Source organism: Mytilus trossulus, chromosome 2 (genome assembly GCF_036588685.1).
Source record: "Mytilus trossulus isolate FHL-02 chromosome 2, PNRI_Mtr1.1.1.hap1, whole genome shotgun sequence".
Taxonomy (NCBI): domain Eukaryota; kingdom Metazoa; phylum Mollusca; class Bivalvia; order Mytilida; family Mytilidae; genus Mytilus; species Mytilus trossulus.
Genome location: NC_086374.1, coordinates 8,476,714 through 8,492,795, shown reverse-complemented (window position 1 = coordinate 8,492,795; position 16,082 = coordinate 8,476,714). Strand labels below are relative to the sequence as shown.

Sequence of the window (16,082 nt, the reverse complement as noted above, 5' to 3'; positions counted from 1 at the left end):
TATGCCCCTTTACAAATGGAAAAATTGTTTCCATTATTTAGCTTAAGTTTGCCTCAACCAAATATTATGAAACTTATAAAAAATGCCTATTACTACAATATACAAATCAAGTTTGAATTTTGGTGCAGTCCCTTTCACTAATCTAGACCCTTTTCAAATGGAAAAATAGCTGAAATTTCAAAAATCGAAATCAAGTATTTTTTTTTAAATTAGAGTTATTTTCCTTTGTTCATAATTATAGTTAAATCAACTACAATCTGGGTTTTTTTTTAAATTTTCTTTGAAAATTGGAGTTATCTTTCTTTGTCCAGAATGGTAGTTGAATCAACTAAAACCAATGTTTTACACAATGCAATATTCAATTTTACTACCAACTGATAAATTAAAGCAATCTTTACCATTCAGTGCTGAGAAGCACTTGGATTACTAATCTTAGGTTATGCACATTTACAAATGGAAAAATTGCTGAATATTTTCATTTCTCATCTCTTACCATAAGTTTGTCTTAACTAAATTTAATGAAATGTATATATAATGCTTATTACCACTAAACTCAGTTTAATTTCAAATTTTTGCAGCTTCACCTATACAGTTCTTGAGTTAAGTCCCCTTATAACATTAAATGCCAGCGGGGGCATCATCATAAGGAGACATTCCCACTGTGTATCATCGCCACCGGAAATTGGGTACTAACGAAGCGGAGAGAAATAGAAAAAAAAGTAAACAAGTTAGGAATTCGTTCAATTTAAAGCATTTCCACTCATTTGATGAGGGTGCCGCTTAAGAAATGATTTTCTGATATATAATTCTTTTAATTATTAGGCCGATAAGTACAAAATAAATACAAGATTTTGTGTAATACTCCAAAACTTGCCACTTAGTACCGGAAAATTTCGAGGTCTATCGTCCTTTGTAGCCCCATTCTCAAGATATTGAACTGTTTTTCATTATTTTTCCAGACACGATTTTAGAATATTATAGTGTGGCATCATATTTAATGAAATTTGTTGTCAAAAACATGTTTTTTAAAGAATATGGACAAAAACACTGTTTGTTTGTTGTACGGCGAATTGCAGGACGTTGTACGGCGAATTGCAAAATAACAACTTTTGTCTGTACGGCGTCATGCAATATATTATAATTTTAAGAGGAAATTAATCACTGTTTAGATAATATCAAGTGACGATATTTTGTTGATATCAAAGCTTTACAGGCTTACAAACATACAACATGTCTTACTAATCAAATATTATCAAATATATGCCGTTAATTCAGTTCAGGAGGCCTCGTTGCCTTCCGCTTTTCGATTTTGTAAAAAAGTTTTTTTTTAAAGTCATAAGAAACGAGTGACCGGTGAAAAATTATGTTCTTCCAATTCTTGAACCAATGCATACACACATCATAAACTTAGGCCGTGTTCACATTGACCTAAATTCGGTGTTGTGTTAGTGTAACTCACACGTAAACTAAACACAGTTGCGTTCCCATTGATAAAACTCAATGTTTACATGTAGTTTAAATCATGTTTTATCTACACACAGTCGATAGTCAATGTACACGGGTATCATTCGGTTAAACGAGAGAAATGGTCGTGAAAGAATATCTAACGGCGGTCAAGTATTGAGAGACGATCGTGAAAGCTCTGGTAACGGATCGTGAAAGACATTTAAGGAAAATTCTAGGTCAGAATCTTTGAAAAAAATCGCTTAATTTTCAAAACGCGGAACAAATCCGAACAAAAAATAATGTCTGTCAAAATGGTTTAACTTCCTCAACATACCTGTGAAATGAGATAAAGAAAATACGCAGTACTTTATGAAAAAACACAAAAGGCGCAATGCATGTCTATCAAATTAATTACAAATAACACGCTTTTAGTACCTATAATGGTCATATTTCAGTTTATCGTGATATATTTGAAATTAAATCTTTGGTGTATCTGATAGTACAGTAAAATTAAGGTATGTTCTTCTATTAAAAGCATTAATTTGTATATGAAAACCTTGAATTTGTTGAATATCCATCAAACTTGATCGTGAAAGATCAGGCAACGCATTATTTTGATCGTGAAAGATAATGCGTGACCAGACTTATTACTAGTAATCAGAAATTAGTATTTCTTTTACCATTTGATAAACCTGCAACTGGTTGAAGCCTGTAACTATTTGATAAGGATGAACATTAAAGCTATTCTTTTTTTTTATTCAACACTTTACCTCGAAAGTTAAAAAAAAAACAACAACTAAAACGTCTCTAAATAAGTTTGAAAGATTCAGCTCTGAGAATCGGTCAAGTGCAATTCAGGCAGACCGACACTGTTTAGCCAATAATATGGATATGCAACGTTTAAACCAAAATGATATCCATCAAACAAAAAATTACAGCAAAACAGCATCTTTCATGAGTAATTTGAGATTGAATGATAACCAACATTGTGTGCAACAGTACTTTCTTAAGTTCTGTATATACAACGCAGATGTGGATTCATTTAACTATATACTACAGACTATAGAATACCAGAGCGCAAATGCTGTAATGTCTCGTCTGCTTTACTTATGATAGTTAATTTTTGGAACATCTATAATATCAAGGGTTTTACTAGAAGTGGCAAATGCGCTTAATGCGTTTAATGTATTTTTTGTCCATCTGATGAGTTAAGCCTTTTCAATTGATTTTTATAGTTCGTTCTTATGTTGTACTGTTATACCACTGTCTCAGGTTAGGGGGAGGGTTGGGATCCCGCTAACATGTCTAACCCCGCCACACTATTTATGTATGTGCCTGTCCAAAGTCAGGAGCCTGTAATTCAGTGGTTGTCGTTTGTTTATGTGTTACATATTTGTTTTTCGTTCATTTTTTTTATACAAATAAGGCCGTTAGTTTTCTCGTTTGAATTGTTTTACATTGTCATATCCTAGCCTTTTATAGCTGACTATGCAGTATGGGCTTTGTTCATTGTTGAAGGCCGTACGGTGACCTATAGTTGTTAATGTCTGTGTCATTTTGGTCTCTTGTGGATAGTTGTCTCTTTGGCAATCATACCACATCTTCTTTTTTAAATTATGATTGTCAATGGTTCATAAAAAGAGTGCAAGGTCAGATGAACCATGACATACAGATCTCTACAAATATCCCGTAGACCAAATAAATGTGTTCCGATCCTTACAGTGCCTTAGAAACTGACAAATGTAAAAGTTATGCTTGGCCAATTAATTCGAAACATAAGGTCAAAAGTATATGAACCCTGACCGACAGCCAGATATAGACATCTTACTATCATTCAATATATCAAATGCAATTGACGTCATCATGGTCATATATGAAACATGCAGACAGACATGTACACCATCCACGAAATACCATGGCGCTATAGCATACAGGTATATATCCAAAAGGCTAGACAACATAAAACGAGCATTGCCGAATGATGCATGATAATGAGTTCGATGTTATTTGAAACCTTGCAGAAATCGAAAATGTACACCTCACAATCATAACAACAGACAGTTATCCTAAAGCTTAACGAATCCGCGATACGGACTTGACCACAAAAATGAATCTTCATCCATGAAATAAGGCAAATTCGGGGTCAGGTGAATCCTGTCTGACGGACATGTAGTTTATAGGATCCAATAAGGCAATATACAAAATGTGGGTATCCTATAACTCGTGATAAGTGAGTACTTCACATGACAATAAAAAGCTTCATCCTACAATCATCCAACTATTTTACATTTCATTTTCTAAATATTAATACTTTGAAAAGCTTAAACCTATTGAGGATGTTAACCTATGTATATATATAGCTTTTCTCAATACAAATAACAAATATTAATTTTGATATAATTGAAGAATAATTTGAACGTCTTCGTAGCATCATATCTTTCACGATCCTTTTCACGATCTTCAAAAATGCGGTACGTGATCTTTCACGATCCGAAAAATCAATTTTTGTGTAAATAGTTCTTTATTTACCAAGTTTCAGATTATGTTTATACAAAATAACTATGAGAACCATTTGATTAATTCAAATAGAATGCCCTTATTCGTATTAAAGTAGTTTTTCTAGTCGAATTTGCGAAAAAATCATGTTTGTTTACACTTTTTATGTCATTGAAATGTCGAGAAGCAATCTGCCTTTTGTTGTTTTGTAATAACTTTTTACTTTTAAAACTGGATATTCTCACATACTGATCATAATGTTGAACCATTTTGACAGATAGTTTTATTTTGTCGTAAATTTGTCTGTGTAATTAATTAAATTAGAATATGTATTGACCTTTCATATGTCTTCTCGATTAAATGTCTTTCACGATCCGTTACCAGAACTTTCACGATCGTCTCTCAATTCTTGACCGCCGTTAGATATTCTTTCACGATCATTTCTCTCGTTAAACCGAATGACACCCGTGATGTAGGCCTTGTGTAGGTTAAGTGTACACAAAACTAGGCATTTAGGACATTCGTTTTACCGTGTATATTTTTTAAGGAGGAAACTTTTTTTGAGTAAAGTTGATATTTTTGATAATTATTAGTACAGTTCTTTACAGAAATTGTTGTTTAAATTTTACAGTTTTTTTTTGTTAAAAAAAAATAACGTGATTTATTAACCCCTGATCAAGACTCAAAGCAGCATCATTGCCGAACCCATAAGGCAGCAATCAATTGATTTTCGGTGGAGCCTATTATAGTTGAGTATAAAACATAAAGGCACGAGGGGTGGGGCTATGGATTTTGTTTTGGAAAAAAAAAATGTTTCCAGTTTTTGGCCCTGAAAAAAAATTGTATGTTTCACCCTCAGCTGCCACTATATATATAATGCTAAAATTGATTTCGACTTGTCACCAAAATTTGTCCTGAAAAAATCTATAGCCCACGCACCCCCTCCCCCCTCCCAAAAAAATGAAATAAATAGTTGCTGCCTAATTCATTTGAAAAGGTCTTCCCGAATCGACTTGACGTTCGCAGAAATATTTGCCACTGGTCTTTACTCAAACAACGATTTATGCATAAATGCATGACTAAAAAAGTGTGAGGTAAATGGTATGTTTGTCTAGTATCTCAGATCCGTTAAATAGCACTCAAAATAAAAAAAATAAAACTTACCAATTTCCTTTACCAAATACTCCTTGAAGACGAAATACCATTTGAAACAAACAGAAAAGATAAAAATGTAATGATCCCTAATATCTCAATCCTTTTTTCGGCTGTAATCACGCTACTAGTATATTAAAACTACTGCAAATTATAAAAATGGCTTTCATAAAGTAACAACCACTTAACTCAAAAAAGGGGGAGGTGGTTTTTTTTTTTTATCAGAGAAAGATTTTTTTCGCGCGTACGTATTTATTCCGTTTTTTAGCTCACCTGGCCCGAAGGGCCAAGTGAGCTTTTCTCATCACTTGGCGTCCGGCGTCCGGCGTCGTCCGTCGTCGTCCGTCGTCGTCGTCGTCGTCCGTCGTCGTTAACTTTTACAAAAATCTTCTCCTCTGAAACTACTGGGCCAAATCAAACCAAACTTGGCCACAATCATCATTGGGGTATCTAGTTTAAAAAATGTGTGGCGTGACCCGGTCAACCAACCAAGATGGCCGCCACGGCTAAAAATAGAACATAGGGGTAAAATGCAGTTTTTGGCTTATAACTCAAAAACCAAAGCATTTAGAGCAAATCTGACAAGGGGTAAAAATGTTTATCAGGTCAAGATCTATCTGCCCTGAAATTTTCAGATGAATCGGTCAATCGGTTGTTGGGTTGCTGCCCCTGAATTGGTAATTTTGAAGAAATTTTGCTGTTTTGGTTGTTATCTTGAATATTATTATAGTTAGAGATAAACTGTTAACAGCAATAATGTTCAGCAAAGTAAGATCTACAAATAAGTCAACATGACCAAAACGGTCAGTTGACCCGTTTAGGAGTTATTGCCCTTTATAGTCAATTTTTAACCATTTTTCGTTAATTAAAGTAATCTTTTACAAAAATCTTCTCCTCTGAAACTACTTGGCCAAATTAATCCAAACTTGGCCACAATCATCTTTGGGGTATCTAGTTTAAAAAATGTGTGGCGTGACCTGGTCAACCAACCAAGATGGCCGCCACGGCTAAAAATAGAACAAAGGGGTAAAATGCAGTTTTTGGCTTATAACTCAAAAACCAAAGCATTTTGAGGAAATCTGACATGGGATAAAAATGTTTATCAGGTCGAGATCTATCTGCCCTGAAATTTTCAGATGAATCGGTCAATCGGTTGTTGGGTTGCTGCCCCTGAATTGGTAATTTTGAGGAAATTTTGCTGTTTTTGGTTATTATCTTGAATATTATTATAGATAGAGATAAACTGTAAACAGCAATAATGTTCAGCAAAGTAAGATCTACAAATAAGTCAACATGACCAAAATGGTCAGTTGACCCGTTTAGGAGTTATTGCCCTTTATAGTCAATTTTTAACCATTTTTCGTAAATTAAAGTAATCTTTTACAAAAATCTTCTCCTCTGAAACTACTTTGCCAAATTAATCCAAACTTGGCCACAATCATCTTTGGGGTATCTAGTTTAAAAAATGTGTGGCGTGACCTGGTCAACCAACCAAGATGGCTGCCACCGCTAAAAATAGAACATAGGGGTAAAATGCAGTTTTTGGCTTATAACTCAAAAACCAAAGCATTTTGAGGAAATCTGACATGGGATAAAAATGTTTATCAGGTCAAGATCTATCTGCCCTGAAATTTTCAGATGAATCGGTCAATCGGTTGTTGGGTTGCTGCCCCTGAATTGGTAATTTTGAGGAAATTTTGCTGTTTTTGGTTATTATCTTGAATATTATTATAGATAGAGATAAACTGTAAACAGCAATAATGTTCAGCAAAGTAAGATCTACAAATAAGTCAACATGACCAAAATGGTCAGTTGACCCGTTTAGGAGTTATTGCCCTTTATAGTCAATTTTTAACCATTTTTCGTAAATTAAAGTAATCTTTTACAAAAATCTTCTCCTCTGAAACTACTTGGCCAAATTAATCCAAACTTGGCCACAATCATCTTTGGGGTATCTAGTTTTAAAAATGTGTGGCGTGACCTGGTCAACCAACCAAGATGGCTGCCACCGCTAAAAATAGAACATAGGGGTAAAATGCAGTTTTTGGCTTATAACTCAAAAACCAAAGCATTTTGAGGAAATCTGACATGGGATAAAAATGTTTATCAGGTCAAGAACTATCTGCCCTGAAATTTTCAGATGAATCGGTCAATCGGTTGTTGGGTTGCTGCCCCTGAATTGGTAATTTTGAGGAAATTTTGCTGTTTTTGGTTATTATCTTGAATATTATTATAGATAGAGATAAATTGTAAACAGCAATAATGTTCAGCAAAGTAAGATCTACAAATAAGTCAACATGACCAAAACGGTCAGTTGACCCCTTTAGGAGTTATTGCCCTTTATAGTCAATCTTTAACCATTTTTCATAAATCTAAGTAATCTTTTACAAAATCTCCACTGAAACTACTAGGCCACAATCATCTTTGGGGTATCTAGTTTGAAAAATGTGTCCGATGACCTGGCCATTCAACCAAGATGGCCGCCACGGCTAAAAATAGAACATAGGGGTAAAATGCAGTTTTTTGCTTATAACTATGAAACCAAAGCATCTAGAGCAAATCTGACAAGAAGTTAAATTGTTAATCAAGTCAATATCTATCTGCCCTGAATTTTTCAGATGAATTGGACAACTGGTTGTTGGGTTGCTGCCCTCCAATTGGTAATTTTTAAAGAAATTTTGCCGTTTTTGGTTATCTTGAATACTATTATAGATAGCGATAAACTGTAAAAAGCAATAATGTTCAGCAAAGTAAGATCTACAAATAAGTCAACATGACCTAAATGGTCAATTGACCCCTTAAGGAGTTATTGCCCTTTATAGTCAATTTTTAACAATTTTCATTAATTTGGTAAATTTATGTAAATTTTTACCAAATATAGTTCTCTGTTACTAATGGGCAAAGTTCATGATAGATATAATTGTAAGAAGCAAAATCGTTCAGTAAAGTAAGAACTTCAAACACATCACCATCACCAAAATACAATTTTGTCATGAATCCATTTGTGTCCTTTGTTTAATATGCACATAGACCAAGGTGAGCGACACAGGCTCTTTAGAGCCTCTAGTTTTTCGATGCTGGTGATCAAATACTTTTATTCAATATTTAACACTATAATGTATGGGGAAACTCTTGATTCAGATTTTTTTTTATCATCTGTATGACCAGATTCTTTTTTTTATCAAATTGGGGATCGGAATATTTCCATCCCCCCTCATTTTGAAGTCAAATGGCAGTTCCCTTACTGCTAGAAAAATTGTCCGAAAAATTTGCATTCGGTTCTACGTAATGAACATTTAAATGACACATAGTTTACAAGTGTGAACAAATCTTATGTACAGGTAGCTAAACAAGGTGTATAGATGTGAACAAATGTAATGTGAAACCAGTGTGCATTACGGTAAACTAAATGTAAACATGTTTACTGTACATGGCTTTTGGTGTGAACACGGCCTTAGTCTTCTGTGCACGAATTTATCATTTTTTTCGTGTAAATTTCGTATTATCGTAATTTTTTTTTTCAATCGGTCAGTGTTGTTGTGTAAATATGGCAGGTAATTAAAGTTCGTATTTTGAAGCCGAAGTTTAACGATGGTCACCTGTTTGTCAACAATCGACAAAAATAAACAAAAAAGCATGGAAAGAGAGCACGTGTTTAACATGTGAATTCAGATAATAGTTTATTTTAAGGACATCCATGCGTATTGTGATCACCGGATTTTTACGAGATGGGTCACACTGAGGTCACTTTGCATACGGAAAATATGTCGGGGGAATTGGTTGCTGGAAGCAAGCAATTAAAATAAAGTAAACTTCTTCTAAATATGAATAAATTAAAGAATTTTCTTCAGAAAAAAGTATATGTACATAAGTTTTATAATGAAAACTATCCATTGAGTTATAAAAAACATATGCATTATTTTTTTTGATTTGAGGTTTCTTATGACTTTAAACCATATTATCCTAAATACATTAATATATATATATCGTTATACAACTAACGACTGTAAATGTTGTCTTATTTGTTGTTAGGGTGAAATTTTGTAAGTTCAATAAAATAAACCGTCCATTCATCTTTTGTTGGTGCTAGTTTTTTGTTTTTTTTAGATAAAAACAGTTAAGATGTGGTATGATAGCAAATAAGATAACTATCCATCAGGATCAAATAAACTATGTAAGCAATTATATGCTATCGTACGGCCTTCAACAACGAAAACTCGTCCCTTATAGTCGGCTATACAAAGCACCTAACGAAAAATGTGGAAGGACTCAACAAGAAAGCGAACGGCCTAACTCATAACAAAACAATTTATGAAAAAAAAGAGATGAAGCAACGACAACCACCGAACCACAAGATCGAGAATCCGGACAGACACATAAAATTGTTTAGTTATTTAATTTCTGAAATGACTCATTTGTAAAAATAAACTTTGAATTAAGAAAATACTTTGTTTTCATCGAAAGTAAGGAGAAACAAATCGTGAATTGCATTTCGAATTAATTGTTTTGTCTGTTTCTATCTAATGCATTTTATCTAATGCATAATTAGATGGGGGGGGGGGGGGGGGTAGTGGGTCTGTTAACATGTTAACAACACCTCGATTTTGGCAAACACAGATAACAACAAATTTTAAATGCTGATAAGAGTTAACAGCAACTTTAATGACACATGGACAGACAATTGAACTGATGGAAAAGCAGACGGAGTGATTGACTCTAAGAAAAAAGACTAGTATGTCATGAATAATCGAAAATGCTTCAAACACCAAAAGGGAGGCTTCTTCTGGTTATGCATATTGTTGAGTAAATGTTTTGTGTCAATCAATCGAAGAAAACTTGGGTTATCGTCATGGCGTAGGAAAGTGTAACAAACAGATAGAATGAGTGAATACTATAGGGCGCGAACATTTTTTTAATGACGGGGGCTTTTATAAATTATAGTTACATTGCAGTCAGGGTATTCATACGACTCATTGCTTACATGATTTTATTGAAAGGAATTACGAAGGTTTACTGATTTTAATTTTAAATCATCAAAACCAGTGTAAAATCAGAAAGTAACATGTAAGGTGTCACAAGTTGAAGCACTCTTTCATCTCCATCTGAGCTGATATAAAGAAGCCTTGGTCTATCTTTAGATCCATTCTGAATTTCTTAGACTAGCAAATTTGATTTCAATTTGAGAACCAATTCCTATTTTTTTCGGCCTCTTCTACCAGGCCAACACTGTTCAGTTAATTTACGAATTGCAAATTGAAAAGGTACTTTATTTTTTCACAATTCCGTCCAGGTACTCTGGGTCGATATAACTTATCAAACATTCCATATACATGTGAATTATTTTCGTCATAGGACTGACCAGGGTTTAAGCTGGATAAGAAGTGGCCTTTCCCTTTAACGTTTTGGATACATTTCAAAAAGAAGCCAGAAATAACTACATTGGTTAGACGTATAAAGAGGGGCATGAGATATCTTTAAACATGTTTAACACTGCCGCATTTGTTGCACCTGCATGACCCAACTTGAGTCCGTAACCTTTGCTATAAAGTCTTGTATTTATTTAATTTTTTAAATTTGGGTTCATTTATATGTTTCAAAAAACAAACATTGAACTTCGACCCCCTTTTGTAGTTAATTGATTGCTCACTTAGGAGACAGCTTCAGGTATACCATACAAGTTTAGTTTCGAGCCATGGTGAATTTTCTAAATATGAACGTTTTTGTACAATTGAATTGATTTTTAGATAGTTGAATAATAATATAGCCTTCCTAGTGGGTTTATATGAACATTTAGATTATTTTTAGCATGTTTTATAAGCCATTGTTCAGTTTGACCGTCCAAGCGTTCCTATCTGTACCGCCATACATTTTGAAAATTTTGTATTTTTTTTTCAACCAAGATTCGACGCTCGATCTTTTCAATTCAATTTCATGGGAAAAAACAGCAGAAATGCATATGATTTTTTTTTACCTCTTGATAGATATATGTCTATGGTATTAGGAAAGGTATCACTCTTATTGATTGAAATTTTCCTTTGGACCAAATTTTTCAGATCTTTGTGACATGTTCAACCCCCTATTTTGCAATATTTGGTATCAAATAATTGCTCATTGTTGCCATAGTTACACAAAAAAAGAGATTATATTTCACCATTATTACTATTGGAAATCAAATCTATGGACGATTCTCTTTCCATAAATATACACATGCATAGCTTAAATATTAAGCCTTATTTATTAGGAAGGAAGGGAAAGAGGAAAGAGGGTGTTTAAAAATTATGAGTGTCAATTCTTAGTTTTTTTCCTATCTGTGACTTGACACCCACCCTAGTGCATAATTTTCTCGCTGCGTTGGGTTGTTTCTTCTATTTGGTCGAGCTTCTGTTTCTTTGACATTTCCATTCTCAATTTAATCAAGGATTTATTATACTCACTGAAGATTTTTTTAAAGACATGTACAGTTACATATAATTATGCTGTTAATGTCACTCCTTTGCGGAAGCAACGTGTAGTAAGAGATGGACAGCAAATTTTAATGTGATTCTTGTAAATAACAGTTAAGATCAGTTAACAGAGAAAATAATGTCAAAAACAGTGAACACTTTAAGTATAAAGTAACAGATAACAAGAATCTCAATTTCAAATAAACAGTTAACATCATTTCAAATTTTAACAAAACAGATTACAGACAGTGGGTCGAAAACAGTTAAGTTTTTAAAATTTATCAGTCAAATAACAGTTTTAAAAAATTTAAACCTTGAAAAGACCCCCCCATCTGAGATATTTGAACTTAATACTTTATTTTCTTTGAAAGGACGCGGTAAATAACTATTCTAAAATTAGCAAGTTGCCATACAGTTGAAAACAAGTTGCCATACAGTAAATTTTTCAACACGAGCAAGTTGCCGTACCCTAGAATTTATTTTTTGTGGTCTATATTCTTTAAAATGTATCTTTTTGACAACAAATTTCAGTAAATATGATGCCACACTATAATAATCTAAAATCGTGTCTGGAAAAATAATGAAAAACAGTTCAATATATTGAGAATGGGGCTACAGAGGACGATAGACCTCGAAATTTTCTGGTACTACGTGGCAAGTTTTGGAGTATTACACAAAATCTTGTATTTATTTTGTACTTATTGGCCTAATAATTAAAAGAATTATATATCAGAAAATCATTTCTTAAGCGATACCCTCATCAAATGAGTGGAAATGCTTTAAATTGAATGAATTCTTAACTTGTTTATTTTTTTTTCTGCTTCTCTCCGCTTCATTAGTACCCAATTTCCGGTGGCGATGATACACAGTGATTCCCCATTTATTTTATATATCTTGTAGCTAGTGCCCTTTTGGTATAAATCATAAACCTAAATATTGATAACATTCCCTTATGAAAGCTCATTTTTAGCCATAGAAAACTTAATGAACACTGTAATTCAACTGTCAACTTGTTTTTTAATTTTAAAAGAAATTGTGTTTTTTCCCCCCAATTTTATTTATTTTAAAGTGTCACATTTATTATTCTGTCTTTATACTACAAAGGAATAAGTGATTTGAAGTGATCAATCACTTGATCACTCAGGAGCCTGTAATTCAGTGGTTGTTGTTTGTTCATATGTTACATATTTGTTTTTCGTTCATTTTTTTACATAAATAAGGCCGTTAGTTTTCTTGCTTGAATTGTTTTACATTGTCTTATCAGGGCCTTTTATAGCTGACTATATGCGGTATGGGCTTTGCTCATTGTTGAAGGCCGTACAGTGACCTATAATTGTTAATGTTTGTGTCATTTTGGTCTTTTGTGGATAGTTGTCTCATTGGCAATCATACCACATCTTCTTTTTTTTATAATGGCTGAAATTTGGCATATTGGTGTATGGGTTACAGAAACTACTGTAGTGAAGTTATTGAAAAAAGAAAATGTTTTGACTGTACAAGAAAGTCAAACCTCTGTCAATATGCTTTTCTAATGGTTCACTTATAAGGGAGTGGTTGAGAGATAGCAAAGAAATTATTTTTAATTGAAGATAGTTTCCTACCAAAAAATATGGAAAATTTGGAAACTAATTCGAGTCTATAGATTTTCACATCCGGAAATCTTGTTACTGATTTCAGTCAGGTTATTATGTCCGCCACATTTCATCTGAATGGTACAGTATAAATGATAATTTCATCATATTTAAAAAAAAGCTAGGTATAAGTTGACCTGGACATCCTTAAGGTCTACAGATTTACAATTTAAAATGTATCGTTGATTTAAGAAGTGATACAAAACAGTTTGTTAGGAATTGCCCTCTTAGCCTATGTAGCTAGGAGAAGTTTTACTACAACAATCAGTAGGCAGATTTTCAATTTTCACTTCTTGAAAATAAAATGCAGATTAGGAAACAAGAGTTTTCTTACTCTGATTTCCATATTTTAATATTTTACATTTTTAGAAATTTAACCAAATTTCTCCATATCCTTGTTTTGGTTTATATAGATCAGATATATTAAGTTTTGTTATATATCTAGAACATTTGTCTGCTGGAATAAATTAAGGTTAAAATAAGAGCAGGAGTTTTTCAGTTTCTGACAGATCAATTACTTGAAATGTAACTTGTATCTTGGATGTCAGTTTCAATGTTGTAAAACAAATTGATATCAATTTTCCAGTATTTACATTATCAGAAAATCCATACTGCCAAATGGATAACGAACACTAAATAAACACAAATACAAAAGCAAAATGTGCTGGAATAATTGTATGTATTTGAAACCCAATTGTAATTTTGTCATATTATTGATGTTCATTTTAAAGATTGGTATTCATACCACAGACAACTTACATTTAGGTCGAAATTCTGTCCTGTCAAAATTGTTGAGAAATTTTGATGGATGGAGAAAGAATAGTAATGGACATGTCCTAATGATGTATGAGAATAATAATGAGTAAACAAATTATAGATATATAATACTAATTACTTGTCTAGTAACATTCTAATTGGGGGGTACATTTAAACTATACATCATGTACAGTGATACATTGACACCTGACAAGAAGGTCTACTTCTTACTATCTTTAAACCTCAAATTACATAATGGATTTTAGTTTTTGCTATCTCAAATGCTTGAATTAAACACAAATTTTGTGTCCATCCATCTTATAATCCTTTAAGTGTTCTGATGAAAATGGAAATTCTTCCTCCTACATGTTTCTTAAGAAAACTCTTAAGCATCACATTGATGGATACTGTCTAACAGAAGAATGAAGATCCCTAAAAACTGAAATATTTTGAAATGCCGGAACTGACTTGAACAATCCTTGTATTTTATTAAGGCCCTTGGTGGGTGAGAAGTGTAAGAAGTTCATCTGTTAAATCACTATCCTGTCAACACTGTTGTTGTGATTTTCAATCCTGCATATATATGGCAGGTGAATTGGACTTCAATCTAAATTGATATGGATTGCGGCAGTTAGTTCTCTTCGCTTCCTCCATTGATAAACAAACCGACCAACATGATAAAACCAAGAGTGCTGATGGTGACATTAAACATTAATCAATCTATCTATATTGATTTTTTATTGGGGAAAGAAGGCTTCAAGCCGTCAATCCCCTATGGGGTTGACCAGAGTGACACTCCCTCACATCATTCATTTTGTTTTTATACATGTTATAGTGTGGAAACTAGTGAGACCATTTTTTTTCTGTAAAAATTCTGAGAATCTTCCTCCAATTCAGGAGCACCTCAATCAGAGACATGTATACTAAATGTATTTATATGTCTCTGCCTCAATTGATGAGTAATTATCCCCTAAAATAAAAGTTAATGTATTTAAAGACTTCAAATGTGACATTTCATTGGATTAGTAGTCTTCTATTAAAACTAAATTTTTGTGTACCTACATAATCATTGTAATGGTAAAAAAAAATTAATAAAAATTTGCATTTTGTAGTTTAAACATATTTATTATTTACAAATATTTCAAAATTAAGATTTGGAAACAAGCTTCACACAGTTTACATCACTCATATTGTTTTTTATTAGTACCTGTTTCCCTGTGATGAGAGTTGTAACTCGGAACTTTAACAAAGGAAATTAAAAACTGAATAGATTTTTCAGTCCACACTTTCTAAAGAAAAAACTTAAAAATCCAAGAGTACTGTCACAAAAAATGGTTAATGGCCCTTGAGTTTTAGATAATTAGCTATCAACTTTAATCAAATGTTTAGATTTAGAAGATGCAGAACTCTTCCATTGGTCCAAATTGAATCCTAAACTAAGGAAATGAAATTACATAAACAACAATTGATTTCAATATTGTCAACCTTTCTACATGCTCTAGCTGTTCTCTTTTTCATTCTTCATATAAAAACTATCAAAAGATACCCCCCCCCCCCCCTTTCCAAAAAACATAATTAAATAGAAACAAGGGCCGTCTTTCCCCTCAGAGCTATTCAGCTCTTTGATTTTGCCTATTGTTGATCCTATTATGCATACACTTACCTGTCTGATGTTTGACAAAATGGTGAGTCCTTCGTAAAATTGTGTTCTGCAATAGAAGGAACAACAGGACTATTTTATGTCAAGGTCTTATAAGTTTTGAGCTAGCTTTGTTATGTTAGTTCCAATGATTTGAAGTAAGGACATAGTTCTATAAAAGAAATTTAATATATTTGACTTGTGGTTGTAAAAACCGTTAGATGTTGTGTCTCATACTAGAAAATACTGACTGATTTATCCCCAGTTATTAAATTATTGATTTATTTACAGCAACACAAGTTTTTGTCTTACATTTGTCACATTTGTTGTCTTTTGAAAGAGACTTGTAAGATGTGTGGCATGTGGCATGTGGCTGTTAATGTTTTATCACAAGTCAATGTTACTGCCACCATCATGATTTTGATTTTTATCCTGCAATTGCGTGTCCTACTATACAGATACAGCCCTACAGATATCGCTATGCTGTATCTGAAAACATACAGATATCGCTTTAAAGCT

General features: G+C 32.9%; 1 protein-coding gene across 1 annotated transcript in view; it reads left to right on the top strand.

Annotated features, from left to right (window-relative positions):
• LOC134706424 (26S proteasome regulatory subunit 8) overlaps positions 1-16,082 on the top strand; it is a 37,418-nt gene that overhangs the window by 20,466 nt on the left and 870 nt on the right. The window lies entirely within an intron of this gene.